The following is a 21,932-nucleotide window of genomic DNA, read 5'->3' on the forward strand; positions in this document are numbered from 1 at the left end:
TCTGCCTCCACCACCCTTTCAAGCAGTGCATTCCAAATCATAACCACTCGCTGCATAAAAAAGTTTTTCCTCATTTTGCCTTTGGTTCTTTTGCCAATCACCTTAAATCTTTGTCCTGTGGTTCCCAACCCTTCCGCCAATGGGAACAGTTTTTCTCTATATACTCTGTTTAGAACCCTCATGATTTTGAACACCTCTATCTAACCTCCTCTCAACCTTCTCTGCTCTAAGGAGAACAACCCCAGCTTCTCTAGTCTTTCCCCATAACTGAAGTCCCTCATCCCTGGAATCATTCTTGTAAATCTTTTCTGCACCCTCTCTAAGGCCTTCACATCCTTCCTAAAGTGTGATGCCAAGAATTGGACACAGTACTCCAGTTGAGACCAAACCAGTGTTTTATAAATGTTCATCATAACTTCCTTGCTTTTGTACTCTGTGCCTCTATTTATAAAGCCCAGTATCCCATATGCTTTTTTAACCACTTTCTCAACCTGCCCTGACACCTTCAATGATTTGTGTACATATACCCCCAGGTCTCTCTATTCATGCACCCCTTTAGGATTATACCCTTTAGTTTATATTGCCTCTCCTCGTTCTTCCTACCAAAATGTATCACTTTGCACTTTTCGGCGTTAAATTTCATCTGCCATGTGTCCGCCCATTTCACCAGCCTGTCTATGTCTTCCTGAACTCTATCACTATCCTCCTCACTGTTCACTATACTTCCAAGTTTTGTGTCATCTGCAAATTTTGAAATTGTGCCCTGTAATCCCAAGTCATCCAGAAAGAGGGCAATCCTGGAGGTGCAGCAAGAAGTTCAGGAGGCTCTGACATGTTTTGCGACCGCTATGTCTGCAAATGTGCAGAGAATGGAGGAGTCCATCTCCAACATGAGCACCACCGTGTCGGAGGTGATGGCAACTGTAGGATCTTCCATGGAAAGCATGACCACCTGCAAGGAGCAGCTAATGCACCACTCACAGGAGCACATGGTCTCTATGGAGAATAGATGGCTATTTATGGAGAATAGTTGATTATCTATGGAGAATAGATGGCAGATGTTCATAGACCTCCTCTCTAGGAGGGATGTCAATGCAGACATGGGTCATCATGGCCCCACTGCTGTGCAGCAAGGTTCTCTCCAGCTCCTTGCTAGCAGGGAAGTGCAGGTGGCCTATGAGAGGGATGATGGTGAGAGAGGACATGGAAGTGGGGGCTCCTCTCCAAGTACTCCCCAGTTGCCACCCCCTCAGTCAAAGCCCCAGGTAACTCCTCAGGTCGCAATGGCCGAGACTACCCCTGCACAGTCGCAGGAGGAGCAGACTTTGCTGAGGCTCTCACATGCTCGAAAACCCAGAGGACGTCTGCCAACAGTGAGCAGGCTGCCTCTACCTCTGTTGAAGCCACAGGGGTAGCAGCTTGTAGAAACATGCGTAAGAGCAAGATGAAACACAAGTAGATGCACAAGGGTAGCCACTTGGGTGTTTTAATAAATGTTTGTGTAATGTTTCTGTAATGTATACAACGTTGAAGGGACTACTTTGTTTTACGGATGTACATCCTTAGTTGTGAGCGTATATAACAGACACGTATCGATTTGTATAGTCAGTGCCGAAGTTCCAGTTAACCAGTAAAGATCACTTGAAGTTACTCTCAGTCTCTGCTGCTTTATTATTTTATGTAGTTGTGTATAGCGGTACAAACACAACAAATTGGCGACAAGAATTATGAACCTACATCTTCCTATTCTGGAATCGCATCCAGAGGACACCGAAACTTGGAAGAAAGGAGCGAGAAGGCAGAGAAAACGGAGCACGCTTGCTAAGCTAGGCAGGGGATACGTAAGTCAAGTGAAAAGCGCATAGTGACTTGCATGACGCTAGCTAACTAGTAAAGAAAGAAAAACGGGTTTGGGAAAAAATAATGGCGATGATTGGCACTATTGCAGCATTTGATAGCAGCATTGAAGACTGGGCAACTTACATTGAAAGAGTGGAGTTGTACTGTGAGGCTAACGGAGTTGAGGTAGAAAAGAAAGCCACTGTTTTGCTGAGTGTTATGGGCGCAAAGACATATGGGCTGCTACGTAGTTTATTAACCCCTGAAAAGCCAGCATAAGAATAAGGGGCTGCACTTTCAAAACTGAGATGAGGAGAAACTTCTTCACTCAGAGGGTAGTAAATCTATGGAATTTGCTACCCCAGAGAGCTGTGGAAGCAGCAACATTAAATAAATTTAAAATGGAGATAGACAGTTTCCTAGCAGATAAGGGAATTAGGGGTTACGGGGAGAGGGCAGGGAAGTGGACGTGAGTCTAGATTCGGATCAGCCATGATCCTATTGAATGGCGGAGCAGGCCCGAGGGGCCGTATGGCCTACTCCTGCTCCTACTTCTTATGTTCTTATGTTCTAAAACATTCAAACAAATAGTGGACACACTCCAAGACCATTTAAGCCCCAAACCACTGCTCATAGCTGAAAGATTTAAATTCCATAAACGGAACCAAAGCAAAAATGAAAGCATTTCTGAATATTTGGCAAAGTTGCGCAAATTATCAGAACATTGCCAATTTGGAGTGGGCTTATCAGACGCATTGAGGGACAGATTTGTGTGCAACATGCAAAATGAAAGCACACAAAAGAAGCTCCAGTCTGAAAAAGACCTCACATTGGAGAAGGCTCTGAGTATCGCAATATCAATGGAAGCAGCAGCACATGGCGCTTTAGAAATTCAACAAAAATCCCTGGAATATTCAACTAATAAAATGCCACTGAAACAAGAAAAGAAGTGTTATCGCTGTGGCAAAATGTCACATGACCACAATGACTGTTGGTTTAAAGACAAAGACTGCAGACAATGTGGCAGACGAGGGCGCATTGAAAGAGTCTGCAAAGCAAATAAGAAGCAGAAAACTGATACAATACAGAGTATCAAGAAGGTACACCACGTGACTGGAAACAGTTCAGATAAAAAAAAAGTGACACAGACTCAGAGGAAGAGGATTTGGCTTGTCTGAAACCACACAGTGTGAAAGCAACAGAGGATCACAGAATAATATGGATTACTCCAGAAGTGGCAAGAGTTAGGCTGAAAATGGAGTTGGACACAGGCTCAGCTTTAACAGTGATCTCTGTACATGACTACAAACGACTGTTTTCACACATACCGCTAAGGCCAACTAAAGTACTGTTAAAGACATACACAGGACAAAGAGTGTGCCCCAAAGGTAAAATAAAAGTGACAGTGACATACAAAGAAAAAAAAATACCGCAATTGAACCTCTATGTACTGAAAAATGGAGGACCACCATTGCTGGGACGTGAGTGGCTCAGGAAAATACAGTTGGATTGGCACACCATCCAAGTACTGTTTGTGTCAGCAAAGGAGGACAGCAACGCCACTCCTGAGAGACTGTCACAAATACTCTCTGACTCTCAGGAAGTGTTCAAGAAGGGAATAGGAACACTTAAGGGCATGAAAGCAAAAATTAAGATTGAGGAGAACGCAAATTCAAAGTTCCACAAGGCCAGACCAGTGCCTTATGCAATTCGCCCTTCAGTAGAAGCAGAGCTGGCGAACTTGGAGCAGTTAGGGGTCCTGTCCAAGGTGGATTGGAGTGAATGGGCCACACCTATAGTTCCAGTGGTGAAGAAAACCTCCAGTACAAAACCAGGAAAGTCAAGAAAAGTGCGCATCTGCAGAGACTTTAAAGTGACTGTTAACCCAATCCTCCACACAATACAGTACCCATTGCCTCGCATTGAGGACATCTTTGCTTCCCTGTCAAGAGGGGAACGCTTCACAAAGATTGACTTGGCCCAGGCCTATCTCCAAATGGAAATTGATGATGCATCAAAGAAGTACCTGACAATAAATATGCACAAAGGCCTTTACCAGTATAATCGGCTGGTATTCGGAATAGCATCAGCTCCTGCAATCTGGCAAAGGGCAATGGACCAAGCCCTGCAGGGGATCCCAGGTACTCAGTGTTATCTTGATGACATCATTATTACTGGCAAGAATGACAACGACCACCTTTCCAACCTCGAACAGGTGCTCATCAGGTTATGGGAGTATGGGCTCCGAGCGAACCGAGACAAGTGTGAGTTTTTCAAAAAGGAAATCACATACTGTGGACATCTGATTGACAAGGCTGGTTTACACAAGTCTCCAGACAAGATTGAAGCTGTGATTAATGCACCAACACCTGAAAATGTGTCTCAGTTGAGATCATATCTTGGACTGGTGAACTACTATCACAAGTTCTTGCCCAACCTATCCACAGTGTTACATCCACTAAATGCACTCCTACAGACAGGGTCACAATGGAAGTGGAGTGACAGCTGTGAACAAGCTTTTCAAGAGAGTAAAAGACTCATTACTTCAGAAGAGGTGCTAGCTCACTTTGACCCATCCTTACCTATTCGACTGGCATGTGATGCTTCACCCCATGACATTGGTGCCGTGTTGTCACATAAGTTCCCAGATGGCTCAGAAAGACCAATAGCCTCTGCCTCAAGATCATTGACTACAGCTGAACGCAATTATGCACAGATTGACCGAGAGGCCCTCAGCCTTGAGTGGGGAGTCAAGAAATTCAACCACTACTTGTATGGTCAACAGTTTACACTGTTAACTGACCACCAGCCTCTCGTTTCAATCTTCAACCCAAGGAAGGGCGTTCCAGTGATGACGGCACAACGGCTGCAGTGATGGTCACTCTTCCTAGGGGCTCACCTGTATGACATTGAATACAAGGGGACCAAGCAACATGGCAACGCTGATGGTTTGTCACGTTTACCACTGCCGACCTCAGAGAGAACTACAACAGTTGAATCAGCAGAGGTATTTCACACAACAATAGTTGAGCAGCTACCAGTGACAAACTCCCTTATTGAAAGAGAAACACGCAATGACCCTACATTGTCAAAAGTTTATGACATCACTGTGAAGGGATGGCCAGCGCATGGTGACTCATTATTTCCAGCATTCTCCGCTAGGGGGGAGCAGTTATCAGTGTGTCGGGGAACACTGATGTGCGGCTCACGAGTTGTGATTCCTCCTAAGCTTCGTAACCGAGTGCTAGATGAACTGCATGAAGGCCACTTAGGTATGGTAAAGATGAAAAGCCTTGCCCGTGGATACATGTGGTGGCCGGGAATTGACAAACAGATCGAGGACCTGACAAAGAGCTGCTCAGGATGTCAAAAGTTTCAGAACGCACCACCACAAGCCCCTCTCCATCCATGGGAATAGCCCTCATCACCATGGCAACGTGTGCACATCGACTTTGCTGGACCGTTCATGGACTCCATGTTCTTGGTTGCAGTCAATGCACATTCCAAATGGCCTGAGGTCATTAAAATGAAATTAACCACATCTGAAAAGTCCATTTCAGTTCTGAGGACCATGTTCGCTAGAAATGGTCTACCAGAACAAATCTGCACAGACAATGGACGACAATTTGTCTCTGACGAATTCCAAGGTTTCATGAGGAAAAATGGAATCAAGCACTACACATCTGCCCCGTACCATCCAGCTACAAATGGCTTGGCAGACAGATTCGTACAGGCTTTCAAGAAGGCCATCAAAGCAATGTACAGCAAGAATCTACCACTGCAACACAAGATAGACAATTTCCTCTTTGCTTATTGGAATGCAGTACACGCAGCCACTAATCAGACTCCAGCGATGATGTTTCTGAACAGGAACCTGAGATCTCGCATGGACCTTCTTAAACTGAATGTACGTCGTGATGTAGAGAACAAACAGTTCAAACATTTGAATGCTAAGCCAACAAGAAGCTTCAGTGTGGGACAGTCAGTTCTTGCTCGTGATTTCCGGATGGAAAAGTGACAACCAGGGACAATATCCACAAGAGAGGGACCACTGATGTATACTGTGGATGTGGGAGAGAACATTTTGAGACATCATGTGGACCAAATTCTGGATGTTCAGGTGGAAAACACCCCTATACCTCGCCCAGACTCACCTGACATGGAAACAGAAACTCCTGATTCATCAGCATCAGCACCAGCCTCATCCACAGCTGAGAGCTCTTCCTGTGCTAATAGCTCACCTGATGCACCTGTACCTGTACAGTCTCATTCCCCAAAGCAAAAGAGTCTGGAGAGACGTTACCCAGAGAGGCAGAGGAGGCCTCCCCAGAGACTTGACTTGTAAAAGTGTTGTTGACAAAATAAAATGTTATGTTGGAATTTGAATTTTGTTACTTTTAAGAAAACAAAAAGGTTACTGTAAAGACAGGCTCTGTATGTTAAATATAGAAATTTTGCGTTAATATACCATTAAACTAAAGGGGGAGGAATTGTAATGTGTACAACATTGAAGGGACTACTTTGTTTTACGGATGTACATCCTTAGTTGCGAGCGTATATAACAGATGCGTATCAATTTGTATAGTCAGTGCCGAAGTTCCAGTTAACCAGTAAAGATCACTTGAAGTTACTCTCAGCCTCTGCTGCTTTATTATTTTATGTAGTTGTGTGTAGCAGTACAAACACAACAGTTTCCGTTACTGTGATGTCACAGGTAAAAATACTTTTTTTCACCACTTTGTGTGCACCTTTGGAAGTGACTTAGTGAGTTGGAGTGAATGGTGAGACATAACCTTTACCTCCAGCAATGCTGGTCAGTGTGAAAGGAATGGCTTGGTCATTGTAGGGATGCTTTATGGTGTTGCTGTGGAGTGGTGTGAACCTGGCGCATCATGTGACATCCATATGGGTGTAATGCGTGAAGTAAGCAAATCTGGTCATGATGAGGCCATCCTTGGCCCCCCGGTCAGCAATATGCTTGGGTGCTGGTGGGATCTGGACTGCAGGTTCCACCTGCTCCTCCTCCTCCTCATCTTCCAGCTGATGCTCCTCCTCCTCCTTCTGCTCCTCCTCTGAAGAGGCTGTGCACTCAGTGCCTTGCTCCTCATGCAGCACTAATCCTCGCTGCTGCGCTGTGTTGTGCAGGGTACAGCAGACCACGATGATTCTGGAGACCCTGGCTGGTGCGTACTGAAGGGCTTCTCCAGATCTGTCAAGGCATCTGAAGCGCATTTTCAGCATGCCTATTGTCTGCTTTATGACACATCCGGTGGAAATGTAGCTTTCATCATATCTCTCCTCGGCCTCAGTACTTGGCCTCCTCAAGGGTGTCATGAGCCATGTCTTCAATGGATAGCCCTTGTCTCTAAGCAGCCAGCCGGAATGTCTGTTTGGAGGAATGAAGAGCTGAGGGAAGGTGAACTGGTACAGGACGAAAGAGTCATGGCAGCTGCCAGGGAATTTGGCACACACATGCACAATGATCTTCCTATGGTTGCAGACGAGCTGCATATTGAGGGAATGGAAGCCCTTGCAGTTGACAAAGACTCCTGTGTGATGATGGGGTGCCCTGAAGGCCACATGTGTGCAGACAATGATGCCCTGCACCCGTGAAAAGCCAGCCAGAGTGGCAAAGGCCAGCACCCACTCAGTAACACTGGCTTCATCAGTGGCAAAGTTGATATCATTGGCTGACTTGTCAAACAGGGCATCAGTGACCTGTGTGATGCATCTGTCGGTGGCTGACTATGAGATGCTGCAAATGTCTGCTGCAGATCCCTGGTGACTTTCTCAGCCACTGGTAAGGTGTGTCCTTCTGCTCCTCTGGGCTGCAGGTCTTGCTCCAGCAATCTGCAAATGTCTGCGATGACCTGGAATGATAGCCTGAGCCTCCTTTGGCACTGCTGCTCAGTTATGTTGAGGAAGCTCATCCTCTGTTCTATGCAGCATCAGGTGGTTGAGGAGAAGGTTGGTGGTGTTGTTGGTGCTGCTGTTGTGCCTGGTGCTGCTGGTGTTGGGGCTCATTGTGGCCTGATTCTGAGGACCAAGGTGAGACAGTATAAATGGCACCCATGTTGATGGAATAGATGGCAGGTCAAGTAGAGATGAGAGAAGCAATCTGTCAATGGTGTGATAGTTTCTACCAATGAGGTGACAATGGATCCTGATTTTGCTGGAAACACTTGCAACCTCTAGAAAACTAAATCTGTTCTGACAATGCACTCAGCAACAGCATCTGCCTTAGGAAAGTGAGCATTGTCAAAAGGGAGTTTTTATTGTACTTTTCATGTGTGCACTAATGAGGTGGATCAATGGCCACTCAACTTCCGCCTCAGGTTCACAGATGTGGTTTCTGAGCTGCGTGAATCCCATGCTCATCCAGGGAAATGTAAAAGTTAGGGTTAAAACGACGCTTAAGGGTTTGACAAGTACCTCATGATGATCTAAATTACCTCGGCCGCCTCTGCCATTTGGGTCGCTGCCGCGCTGGCAAACGTGCCCGAGGGAAAGGTGCATGGGGGCAGGATGATGGCGGGTTCCTGACCCGCTCCAAGGTTTTTCAAATTTCCCTCCTGACCCGCCTCCAATCGCACCCGCACGGATCCCAGAAAACTCTGGCCACTCACTCTGACACACTCACTCTCACTCTCTCCAACAATCACACTCTCTCTCACACACTCTCTCTCACTCTCACACTCACTCTCACTCTCTCCCACAGTCACACTCTCTCACACAATCTCTCTCACTCTCACACTCACTCTCACTCTCTCCCACAGTCACACTCTCTCTCACACAATCTCTCTCACTCTCACACTCACTCTCTCCAACACTCACACTCACACTCTCTCACATACACAACCATTGCCACATTTTGTGCACTGTCTGGAATTGCCACATCGGCAACATTCAGCAGCGCACATCTGCCCTTGTGAATGTACCACTCATTACTGCACTGGAGTCAGTCACAAATTCTTCTTAAAACCATATTAATTTGGAAACATAATTTGTGGGAGATATAACAGAGTATGTTGAACAATTAGGATATGTCCAGCGCCTCCCACTGCCCCCCCCTCCCCAAACCCACCCGCACCACCCCGTATAGATTAAAAGTCCCAGCTCCAGTCCCAGGTTTGTGTTGAATTTGCTGATGTCAAGTTGAGGGGCTACAATTGGCTTGAGTGCCCATGGACAGGAAAGCATTTCCACTCCTGATGGCTATCCAGTGATTATTGATGGAAAGAACATACCTTTGAACACTGCAGGAGGTCAGGGATGGGCAAGCATCCCACCAACAGTCACCAACCCAAGCTCACAAGAAGAATGGCTACTTGGGTGAGATGCTGGAGGCCAGCTGGCACCTTTGAAACTCTACCTCAGTATGAGTTAGAACCTTCAATAGAGGAAGGGAGAGTGCTGGAAAGAATGGCCATCACCTCTATTAGATTTCAATGCTCTTTTAAATCTAATTATGTTTTTCCTTCACCCTCGGCTTCACCTAATCGCTGCTTCTTGATAAATCTCATTATCTCTCCCCTTTTCAACATTGGTTGTGTCCTGCATAATCAGCTTTAGCCCTTCACCACAGTTTCTCAATATATGGAAAACCAATGTTGGCCAGCCATGAATTTGTTAATTTTCAATGATTCGAACTTCAATGACATGATTCACTAGGTCACTGATAGTTTTGTAATGCCCTCTCTTTGCTGTAATTTATGTTCTTTGAAGTTCATAATAACTGTAAAAAAAAATCAACCCATCAGTAAATTAAGCTACATTACAGGGTGTTAGAGAATTCGAGGAAACACACTCACCTGTGGAGAAGATTATGGGAGTAGTTTTCCAAGTAAATGCTGGCAGTGAGAAATATCGTCCGCTGCCAATGCATCTCGGAAAACTACCCTCTGTAGATGAAGTCTAAAGCCATTTGCTGTTTTAGGCAAAACATAAAGCAAAGAATTTGCATTTTATTAGCACTATTCATGACCTCAGGATGTCCAAAAGCACATCACAGGTAATAAAGTAATTTTCTTGAGGAGTGGTCAATATTGTGAGGTAGGAAATGCGATACGAGACTCCCAAAACAAGCGCTCTACTCGGAGCTCCGGGTGGGCAGAGGAAATGCTTCAAGGACACCCTCAAAGCCTCCTTGAAAAAGTACAACATCCCCACCGACACCTGGGAATCCCTGGCCCAAGACCGCACAAAGTGGAGGAGAAGCTTTCGGGAATGCGCCGAACACCTTGAGTCACTTCACCGGGAGCAAGCAGAAGCCAAGCACAAGGAGCGCACGTCAACCCAAGCACCCCACCCACCCGCCCCTTCAACCACCGTCTGCCCCACCTGTGACAGAGACTGTAGGTCCCGCATTGGACTCATCAGTCACCTGAGAACTCATTCTTAGTGTGGAAGCAAGTCATCCTCAGTTCCGAGGGACTGCCTAAGAAGAAGAGGAAATGCGACAGCCAATTTGCACACAGCAAGGACCCACGAACAGCAAAGAGATACAACACCAGATAATATGTTTTTTTTCATTATGTTGGTTGAGAGATAAATATTGGAGAGGACACCAGGAGAACTCCTTTGTTCTTCTTCGAATGGCGCCATGGGATCTCTTACGTCCACCTGAGAGATCAGCCATGATCTTATTGAATGGCAGAGCAGGCTCGAGGGGTTGTATGGCCTATTCCTGCTCCTAATTCTTATGTTTAGATGAGGCCTTGGCTTAGCGTCTCATCCGAATTACATGAAGAAAAACAACAATTAGATCCAAGTTGAACCAGATATTTTGATTGCTCCCTTCATACTTACACTGGATGTATAACAAATTCCAAAACTAAACTTACTTGGACTACATGTTAAATCTATTGCCAACCTAAAAATAGTTGAAAAATTACCCACCACACATATATGGATTGGACCAGCAACAAGTTCCCAGTTCTCAACTCAATGCAATCTGGGGAAATAAATTTCCCATCTAGCACACTGGCTGGCACACTGGCATTTGCATAAAATTCCTTTCTGTGGCATTTCAACACAGGGAACAACACCATGGCCAACTGTGAATGCCGTGAAGCAGAGATGTTGTATGTCTGATTAGAATTGTTGATGTGTGTATTGGGTGTGTTAAATGGCCTGTGCTGTGCAAGTAAAATGTCATTACATTCTCTCAGTACATTGCGTGTTGCTTTCTCTGAAAATTCAATAAAAATGTATGCATTTTATCTGTATATACTGAGATGCCCTGCACAAACGCAAAGGAAGTAGGTGTCCGGCTGCACAATTGCTCTTGTCTTCAGTCCCAGAATTGCTCTTGCATAGTCCATATGGAAAATCGAGTCTTAAATGTTTTGTCTATGCGGACTTTATCAAAAGCTTTCTCTAAATTCATTAACCTGAGGTATCCAGTTACCAGCCTTAAGTGGGATATCTAATCTTGATCTGATCCTGTTGCTTCTAAATCACACTGATGCTCTCCCAGCTTATCTTCTGCTATTGTCCTAACTTGCCTTTCTAAATCCTGGCGTATACTTTTCCTAGTTTGCTAAGGGGCTAATCCTTTTTAACTGGATTGAAATTGGAAAATGTCTGTGAACCCAATGAAAGGTTCACGTATCCTGTGCTTCAAAGATCAATCACTCTTCTATGAAATTTAATTGAAAAAAAATGATGGATTATTTTGAACACAAAGGTTAGGGCTGTCATAATACAAAGGCAGTTGGCAATCGCTTCACATCGTAGTAATGTGATGGCTCAGGGTAAAAACTCTTCTAAAATACTGTATGTATCAGCCATATCAACACAACATATATAAGCTGTGTTTTGCTCCTTTTAATGGATAAATTATATAATTTATTATGGACTTTTCTCTATTTTGTAGTGTAAAGCTGGACAAAGTAAGTTTCAGATAGTGAAATTATGATTCACTCCCTCAGAAGAAGTGTTACTGTAACTATTCCCTGATCACTGAGAATGTAAATTCATACTTCTTCTCTCAAATGCAGCGTATCACCGCTAATTGCCACACAGTAACCTTTATATCAATAGACAAGCAGCTGAAAACATAAACCGGAGAAAGAACTGCGGAAAGGCACTTCGAATGGGACGGAGCGGGGACTGAGCGGGTCGCTGATTCTGTGAGTTGTCCAGTCACAAAGAAAAAGTCAGGATGCCAGAGTTAGATATATTTCTTAAGGCTAAAGGGATCAAGGGATATGGGGAGAAATCAGGGACAGGGTGCTGAATTTGGATGATCAGCCATGATCTCATTAAATGGTGGAACAGGCTCGAGGGGCCGAATGGCCTACTCCTGCTCCTATCTTCTATGTTTCTATGTTTCTATGTTGGAGATCTCAAGAGCCCTCGGCCAAAACTGGAATGAGTGGAAGATTATTAAAGTACTTCAGGAGTTGAGGGGTGTAAGCAGGAAATTTAAGTTTGTACATTTCCCTAGTGAATGCTAATCCCATATCAGTTTATTCCCTTTTCCTTTAACCACATATTTAACCTATTCTTAAATGTTGAAATGGTTTCTGCTTCAGTCACCATATCTGGTAGTGCATTGCACTGTGTGTGTAAATAACATTTAAAAAAAATGTTTCTCCTGCTCTCTGTCCTAAATCTCTTACATTTAATCTTTTATCTACGTCCCCTTACTTTAAACTCCTGAAGCACTGGAAACAGTCTGTTTCTACCTACACTGTCCCATCCCTTCATAATTTTAAACACTTCTATCAAATTATACCAACTGAGGAGTTTGGCTCTAAGAATCACACAGAACATCGTCACATACTGTCGTGCATGTGCAGCACTTGGAGCTGGCTTTGGAAAACAATATTTGATCATCAATGCCTTGTCGGGCTTGCTTCAGCCCTCAAGCTAACTGGTTGGTCATTAGAGTGCCTAAGTGGAAAGCAGATATTGGGAATACTCACCATTGGCATGGTGAACAGTACAACTCACCATAAAACATGTGAGTTCATTGCCACCATCTTCCTGAACACAACGCAGATACACACCAGGTTATTTTGAAGGTACAGAGCTTCGACAGTCACTGCTTTTCTACCTGCAACACAATTATGGTAGCCAATGAACCCTGGATATAAAAATCAACAATTGGACACCTTAAGCTTCTGGGTTGAAGATGAATGAAATTGGGGACAGGTGATGGAGTTACACAGATGTAGACACAAAGCAATGATGGAGCTGATGAATTCACTTCCTTATGATTCCCTATGGGGCTTATCAGGAAAGATTCCCAGTTGAGATGCATTTCTATGGCAGCACAGCATAAGTCTGTATAGAAAAGAACCAGTTCAATATTACAGGATTTGATTTAAGATACATATATAGGAAACTGGACATTTAGGGCTGGATGCAGAAAAAAATAGTTTTACCATGTATAAACCCAATAAAATTAAATTGACTGTTCCATGTGACTAAGCTGAATTTAAATGGTGTGGAAACAATCACTTGGGCAATTCATTAGTTTAAATACCGTAGATAATCAGCACCAAAAGACAGACTCTGTGCTGATGGCCAAAAGCTAATGCTACTGGGACCACTGAATTTAAATAGTCACACTGCCCAGCAATCTGTTGGTGCCAGAGAATGTTACTGGGAATGTGTTTGCAAGCTTTACAATATTTATTTCTCCAGGTAGTTCAAGCTCCGGACAGACTCCCGACCATCTGCTTAACAAAAAAAAAAATCAGAATTGGCAGTTCTGCTCTTTATGACATACAGAAACTAAACAACATGGCCATTTGTGAAACATAATTTAACATAGAAGACCTCCTTAAGAAGGACCAGATGGTCCTCTGGATTGCTCGCATGTACTTCTGCTTACTTTCAGGTGTTGGTTTTATAATTGGCTTTTTGTAAACACACTAAGGTATAGTTCAGGTTTGAGCCTGGAAGTCCAGTGTTACACATTTAACAGCCGTTCTAATTATACAGAATTCTCAATTCAGACCCAAGATGTTAATGCATAAATGTGAGCCAAGTGTACTGCCTCAACAATTACTCGGCCTGTTTAATACTCTCAATCTGTTGTCTAATTTTAAAATAGATTGCAGCACACATTAAAAGTCTCATGTTTTTCATAGCCACAATCTAACTATATACAGTATTATAAAAAGTCTGTAATTATGTCTGAATGTGGGAATCCCAATGTAGGAATGCTTGATTGGTTAAAGGAACATAACAATCAGATCCCAGAACTAAGGACTACCATCTCTGACACAGCAGTGTCAGCTGTGGCTCAGTTGGTAGCACCCTCGCCTCGGAGTCAGATAGCAGTGGTTTGAAGTCCCACTCCAGAAACTTGAGCACAAAAATCTAAGCTGACACTCCAGTGCAGTAGAGAAGGAGTTGCTGCACTGTTGGAGGTGCTATCTTTCAAATGAGGCATTAAACTGAAGCCCTGTCTCCCCTCTCAGGTGGACGTGAAAGATCCTATGGCGCTATTTCAAAGAAGAGCAGGGGAGTTATCCCCAGTATTCTGGCCAACATTTATCGCTCAATCAACATCACTAAAAAATAGATTATCTGGTCATTATCTCATTGCTGTTTATGGGAGCTTGCTGTGCGCATATTGGCTGCCATGTTTCCTACATTACAACAGTGACTACACTTCAAAAGTACTTAATTGGCTTAAAGCGCCTTGGGATGTCTGGTGGTTATGAAAGGCGCTATATAAATGCAAGTCTTTCTTTCTCTTATTCTATCAGAACCCAGAAGCACGTTGCCAAGGACCAATCAGGTATCAGAATCATGTCTGACGTGTCATTGCTGATTGGTGAACCAACCACTTTTTACAACAAAATATTCCTGTCATAGATGAGCACCACAATAGTTCCCAATGTTCTGGCTGGTAAAAAAATGAATTTTCTATCTCCCACCCCATCTCGGTCTCTCTCTATCCCTCATCCTGGTATGGCACCTCTGTCTCAAACAGAAGAAGCCCTTGTGCATGTTTTCCTGCTATGAGTGTGTGGTCATCTCTGCCGCAACACCATCACATCTCAACCCAAAATCTATGTCAGCCTTGGCTCTGGCTTACAACCCAACCTGGTAATAGACCCTCTTCCCCCTATGCACCCCTGCAATCCAATGCATTCCTATTTATACACACTGGTTTTTTAATGAAATATTTGCACTTAAATTTCAATATAATAATAAATATTACATTTGTTTTGTAAAGTTATGTTTACAATTACTACGGATGGATCTCTCTCTCTCTCTCTCTCTCAGCATTGCTTGCAGAATCATTGCCATCCTTAGCTGCCACTCCAGCCTCAAACTCAGTGGGAGAGAAATTTTCCATTTTGGCAGCACTAAACGGGCGCGAGCGAATCGGCCGCCTGTTTTACACCCCGTCCGGTTTCCTTTTCCTGAATAGGAGGAGTGTAAAACAGGCTCCTACTTCACTGTCACCCATTTTACTCTACTTCCCAATGAGTTCACCCCCACGCTCAGTCTCAACTGAGGGGAAAAAATAAGTGTGATTTCCTATTCCTAATTGGCACTCAGTACTGCTGGAAGGTGCGTGTGTGTGTGTGTGTGTGTGTGTGTGTGTGTGTGTGTGTGTGTGTGGGCATTGGGTGAGGGCAGGATTGGCCTTACCTGTGGTAACAGAATAGCCTAGTAGTACTCTTTGGCCTTACCCATGAAGACTGGCACTGGGGGGGTGATTGGTTGGGCGGGGGAGGGTTGCTCACGAGAGGACAGTGCCTGTACCTACAGAACTGCATCTTCAGGAGAGAAGAACATTTGAATTAAGAAGTAAAGAATAGGCATATTCAAAAATAGTGTTTAGTGTGTTCAGGAACAGCATTTGTAATTTATTGCTTATTGGTTGGCAGGCCAGAAATAAATGAAAGTAGAAGGGAACAACGAATAATTCATGAATGCTGAACAAAGAAGAAAATAACATAACAATACAAAGAGAAGAATACCGCTCACATAATTGAAAAAAATCTGGCCTTATCAGTTTGAAATTCTAATAGCTTTGAGCCTCCTCAGAAATGGATTCAATCAGGGTCGATTTATGCAACAAAGTAGCTTTCTGTTGTTGGATCCTTTCTCCATTAATTATTTCAGAGAAATTGAAAATCAACTGCTATTCTCTGTTCATTCGCTTCTACTTAGATGAGGGACTATCGTACAGAATTAATAGCTTGAAGGAAGATTCACTGCCTCTTGAGGTGAGGAAGTGCTTTGTGTTAGCCTGTTATGAATAATCAAGGTGCGACTACTGTTATTATGTTTTCCTGACACGGTGGTATTTTTAAGATGCAAACATTTGCACAATGCAGCAAATACAGCTGGAGGCTCAGTTAGTAACTTTCCAGTGGACATGAATTTGAGTTCTTTTCTAAAAGGTGGATCATGATAAAATCAAAATTGATCGAGTTAAAGGACGCGGCAGCTTTTTGGAACCAAAATCAGACCCGCCGTTTAAAAAACATTCTTCATAACATTTTTTGTTGCAGCAGTCATGAAGAATAAGACGGTTGGTATGAATCCAAACTTCATCATCCTCTCCCTTGTAACTGAAATTCTGCATCACCCACGTTGTAATATATATAACTAATAATAAGAAATTTAATTAATTATATAGAATGGAGCAGGTGATGTGTTACTGTTGTGAGGTGTGGGAGCCGGTGGTCCCCATTGAGGCTCACGGTGATTACATCTGCGACAAGTGTTTGCTGCTAGAGGAACTCAAGTTCCATGTTATGGAGCTTCAGGCCGAGCTTCAGACACTGCGACACATCAGGGAGGGGGAGAAGTTCCTGGACTCTATGTTTCAGGAGATGGTCACACCTATGAAGTTAATTACTGCAGATGTAGTCCGTGGTCAGGGACAGGATGGTGTGACTACGAGTGAGGAAGGGACAGGGATCCAGGATGTAGTGTTGAAGGAAACGCAGCCCTTGTCCTTGTCCAGCAGGATCGAAGTTCTTACTCCCTGTGAGGGCAGGAGCGGGGACTGCAGGGAGGATGAGCAACCTGGCCACAGCACCGTGGTACAGGGGGCCATTCAAGTGGAGGGAGTAAAAAGAAATGTTGTAGTGGTAGGGGATAGTATCATTAGGGGGATAGATAGGGTTCTCTGCAGTCAAGAGCGGGAGTCCCGAAGGCTGTGTTGCCTGCCCGGTGTCAGGGTTAAGGACATCTCTTCTGGGCTGGAAAGAAACTTGGAGTGGGAGGGGGAGGATCCAGTTGTCGTGGTCCATGTTGGTACAAACGACGTAGATAGGACAAGGAAGACGGTTCTGTTAAAGGAGTATGAGCAGCTAGGGGTCAAATTAAAAAACAGAACCTCAATGGTAATAATCTCTGGGTTATTACCTGAGCCACGAGCGAATTTGGCTAGGATAAATAAAATTAAAGAGTTAAATGCGTGGCTCAAAGACTGGTGTGGGAGAAATGGGTTTTGCTTCTTGGGATACTGGCACCAGTACCGGGACAGGAGGGAGCTGTTCCGTTGGGACGGACTCCACTTGGCCAGTGCTGGGACTAGAGTCCTGGTGAATCATATAACTAGGGCTGTAGAGAGGGCTTTAAAATAATTAGTGGGGGGGAGGTTTCTAGAGAGCAAATAATAGAAATGACAACAGAGAAGGTCATAGACTTAGGTAGCAGTGGGGGAATTAAAAAACAGAACGTGTCAGGAAGGGACAGAAGGTATGGAGTAAAAAGTAAAGTACTAAAAAGGGAAAAAACAGGAACTAAGTGTTACAAAACATATTTGAAAGTTCTTTATCTGAATGCACGTAGCATTCGTAACAGAATGAATGAGTTAATGGCACAAATAACGACATATGGGTATGATCGTGTGGCCATTACAGAAACATGGCTGCAGGGTGACCATGACTGGGAATTAAACATACCAGGTTATTTAACAATCAGGAAGGACAGGCAGGAAGGGAGAGGAGGTGGGGTGGCTATGTTAATAAAGGAAGGAATCACTATAATACAGAGAAATGATATTGGGTCAAAGGAGCAGGATAGTGAAACAGTTTGGGTGGAGATAAGGAATAATAAGGGGAAAAAAACACTAGTGGGTGTAGTCTATAGGCCTCCGAACAGTTGCAACTCTGTTGGATGGAGTATTAATCAGGAAATAGTTGAGGCTTGTAATAAGGGAACAGCTATAATTATGGGGGATTTTAATTATCATATTAACTGGACAAATCAAATTGGGCAGAGCAGCCTTGAGGATGAGTTCATTGAGTGTATTAGGGATGGGTTTCTTGAGCAGTATGTAACTGAACCGACCAGGGGGCAAGCAACCTTAGATTTGGTCCTGTGTAATGAGACAGGATTAATTAAAAATGTCCTAGTAAAGGATCCCCTTGGAATGAGTGACCAGAACATGGTTGAGTTCCATATTCAATTAGAGGGTGAGAAGGTTGGATCTCAAACAAGCATGCTGAGCTTGAATAAAGGAGACTATGAAGGTATGAGAGTGGAATTGATTAGAGTGGACTGGGAAAATAGATTAAAGGGTAAGACGGTACATGATCAGTGGTGTACATTTAAGGAGTTATTTTACAACTTCCAAAAAAAATATATTCCACTGAGGAAAAAAGGGTGTAAAAGAAAAGATAGCCATCCGTGGCTAAGTAAAGTAATTAAGGATAGTATCCGACTAAAAACAAGGGCATATAAGGTAGCCAAATCTAGTGGGAGGATGGAAGATTGGGAAGTCTTTAAAAGACAGCAAAAAATAACTAAAAGATTGATTAAGAAAGGGAAGATAGATTATGAAAGTAAATTAGCAAAAAATATAAAAACAGACAGCAATAGTTTCTATAGTTATATAAAAAGCAAAAGGGTGGCTAAAGTAAATGTTGGTCCCTTAGAGGATGAGACCGGGAAATTAATGGTGGGAAACATGGAGATGGCAAAAACACTGAACAATTATTTTGTATCAGTCTTTACAGTAGAGGACACTAAGAATATCCCAACACTGGACAAACAGGGGGCTCTAGGGGGGGAGGAACTAAATACGATTAAAATCACTAAGGAAGTGGTACTTGGTAAAATAATGGGACTCAAGGCGGATAAATCCCCTGGACCTGATGGCTTGCATCCTAGGGTCTTGAGGGAAGTAGTGGTAGGGATTGTGGATGCATTGGTAATAATTTTCCAAAACTCACTGGACTCAGCAAAGGTCCTGGCAGATGGGAAAACTGCTAATGTAACACCATTATTTAAAAAGGGTAGTAGGCAGAAGGCTGGAAACTATAGACCTGTTAGCCTAACATCTGTGGTTGGTAAAATGTTAGAGTCCATTATTAAGGAGACAGTAACGGGACATTTGGATAAACATAATTTAATAGGACAAACTCAGCATGGTTTCATGAAGGGGAAGTCATGTTTGACAAATTTGCTTGAATTTTTTGAGGAAGTAACATACAGGGTGGATAAAGGGGAACCAGTGGACGTAGTGTATTTAGACTTCCAAAAGGCATTTGACAAGGTGCCACACAAAAGATTATTGCTCAAGATAAAAAATCACGGGATTGGGGGTAATATTCTGGCGTGGGTGGAGGATTGGCTCTCTAACAGAAAGCAGAGAGTTGGGATAAATGGTTCGTTCTCAGATTGGCAACCAGTAACTAGTGGTGTTCTGCAGGGGTCAGTGCTGGGTCCCCAATTCTTTACAATCTATATTAACAATTTGGAGGAGGGGACCGAGTGTAACATATCAAAGTTTGCAGATGATACTAAGATGGGACGGAAAGTAGTGAGTGAGGAGGACATAAAAAACCTGCAAAGGGACATAGACAGGCTAAGTAAGTGGGCAGAGATTTGGCAGATGGAATACAATACTGGAAAGTGTGAGGTTATGCACTTTGGCAGGAAAAATCATAGAGCAAGTTATTATCTTAATGGCAAGAAACTGGAATGTACTGTAGTACAAAGGGATCTGGGGGTCCTGGTGCACGAAACTCAAAAAGTTAGTATGCAGGTGCAGCAAGTGATCAAGAAGGCCAATGGAATGTTGGCTTTTATTGCTAGGGGGATGGAATATAAAAACAGGGAAGTATTGCTGCAGTTGTACAAGGTATTGGTGAGACCGCACCTGGAATACTGCATACAGTTTTGGTGTCCATACTTAAGAAAAGACATACTTGCTCTCGAGTCAGACAAAGAAGGTTCACTCGGTTAATCCCGGGGATGAGGGGGTGGTCATATGAGGAGAGGTTGAGTAGATTGGGACTCTACTCATTGGAGTTCAGAAGAATGAGAGGCGATCTTATTGAAACATATAAGATTGTGAAGGGGCTTGATCGGGTGGATGCGGTGAGGATGTTCCCAATGATGGGTGAAACTAGAACTAGGGGGCATAATCTTAAAATAAGGGGCTGCTCTTTCAAAACTGAGATGAGGAGAAACTTCTTCACTCAGAGGGTGGTAGGTTTGTGGAATTTGCTGCCCCAGAAAGCTGTGGAAGCTACATCATTAAATAAATTTAAAACAGAAATAGATAGTTTCCTAGAAGTAAAGGGAATTAAGGGTTACGGGGAGCGGGCAAGAAATTGGACATGAGTCTAGGTTCGGAATGGTCATGGCCCTGTGGGTAGTGGAGTGGGCCCAGGGGCCATGTAGCCTTGTTCTGCTCCTACTGTGTTCTAATTCTGTGTTAGATTTCAGGAGATGGTTTTATTCCTGTTCCTGGCTGGGGTGGAGATCGCCTTTACAGAAGGTAAGTACTGTAGAAAATATAGGGACAGAGTGATCTCCTGGAAGAATTTCGATCGCCTAGATGGGTCGGAGAGGAATTTCCCAGATTTTTTTCTCCCAAATTGGCCATTGGGTCTTTATCTGGTTTTTCTCCTCTCCCGGGAGATCACATGGGTTCAGGTGGATGCAGAGTGATAGAAGATTTGAGGTTAGGATCAGATCAGCCATGATCTTATTGAATGGTGGAGCAGGCTCGAGGGGCCGATTGGCCTACTCCTGCTCCTATTTCTTATGTTCTTATGTGGGTAGAACAAATGAAGGAGAGAGACACGAGTTGTTAGTCAATGAGCTTGTTTTACTGGGCCAGCGCGAACTGAGCATGCTCATACTAAACCATGTGACAAACCATTTGATGATTTGTCTGTGATAGTAGATTGTTCTGTGATAGTAGATTGGCGGTTAGGATCAGATCAGCCATGATCTTATTGAATGGCGGAGCAGGCTCGAGGGGCCGATTGGCCTACTCCTGCTCCTATTTCTTATTGTATGTTCTTATATTACACTGCTTTCCCCTTAAAAAAAAGTACGTATTCCCCTCTCAAATACAACAAAACGATGGTCCCACCTGTCCCAGCATTACATGTACCACATAACAAAAACCCCTGGCATTTTTTCTTTTAAACTACAAATCCAGTTTAATAACAGGTTTGCGGAGCCTTCCTGATCTCCTTAAAGAAGGTTTTGGTGTTGAACCAATTTTCGGGCTGTTTTGTTTTGGTTCTGAACTCAAAGAAGTTGATACCACCACTCTGTTTCCCCACTTGATACAACCCTGCTCACAAGACAATTCAGTACGACGGTTATAGAATGGTTTCAATTCTGTGTCCATACACTGATCTGTCCATCCGTTCAAGGTGTTTTCATGCACTCTTTTCAGTACTGAGTCCTCTTGAGTCTCACCTGCAATCTCAGTTGCATTCACGGGAAAGTCTTTGTCAACTGCACCTAGTGTGAAAATCTCACCTTCACTCCCAACAACTTGGACAAGGCATCTGCGATTGCATTTTGCTTTGATGTGCGATATTCCAATCGTGCGGTGATATTGTGACAACAACACTGCCCAACATTGCATTCTTGATGCGACCATTGCAGGGATGGCAGATTTGGGCCCCAATATTGCTAGGAGCGGTTTGTGATCGGTTATCAGGGTAAACTTTCTGATGATAAGGAACTGTTGGAATTTCTTGATGCCAAACACTATGGCGAGTGCTTCCTTTTCAATTTCCATGTAGTTGCTTTTGCTCTTTGTGAGGATCCATGATGCGATTGGTTTCTCTTGGCCGTCATCCATTACGTGGCTTATGACAGCTCCCACACCACAGCTAGAAGCATCA

The sequence above is a fragment of the Somniosus microcephalus genome, chromosome 23, assembly GCF_052327205.1.
Source record: "Somniosus microcephalus isolate GS21.2 chromosome 23, FLI_Smic_1.0, whole genome shotgun sequence".
NCBI lineage: Eukaryota > Metazoa > Chordata > Chondrichthyes > Squaliformes > Somniosidae > Somniosus > Somniosus microcephalus.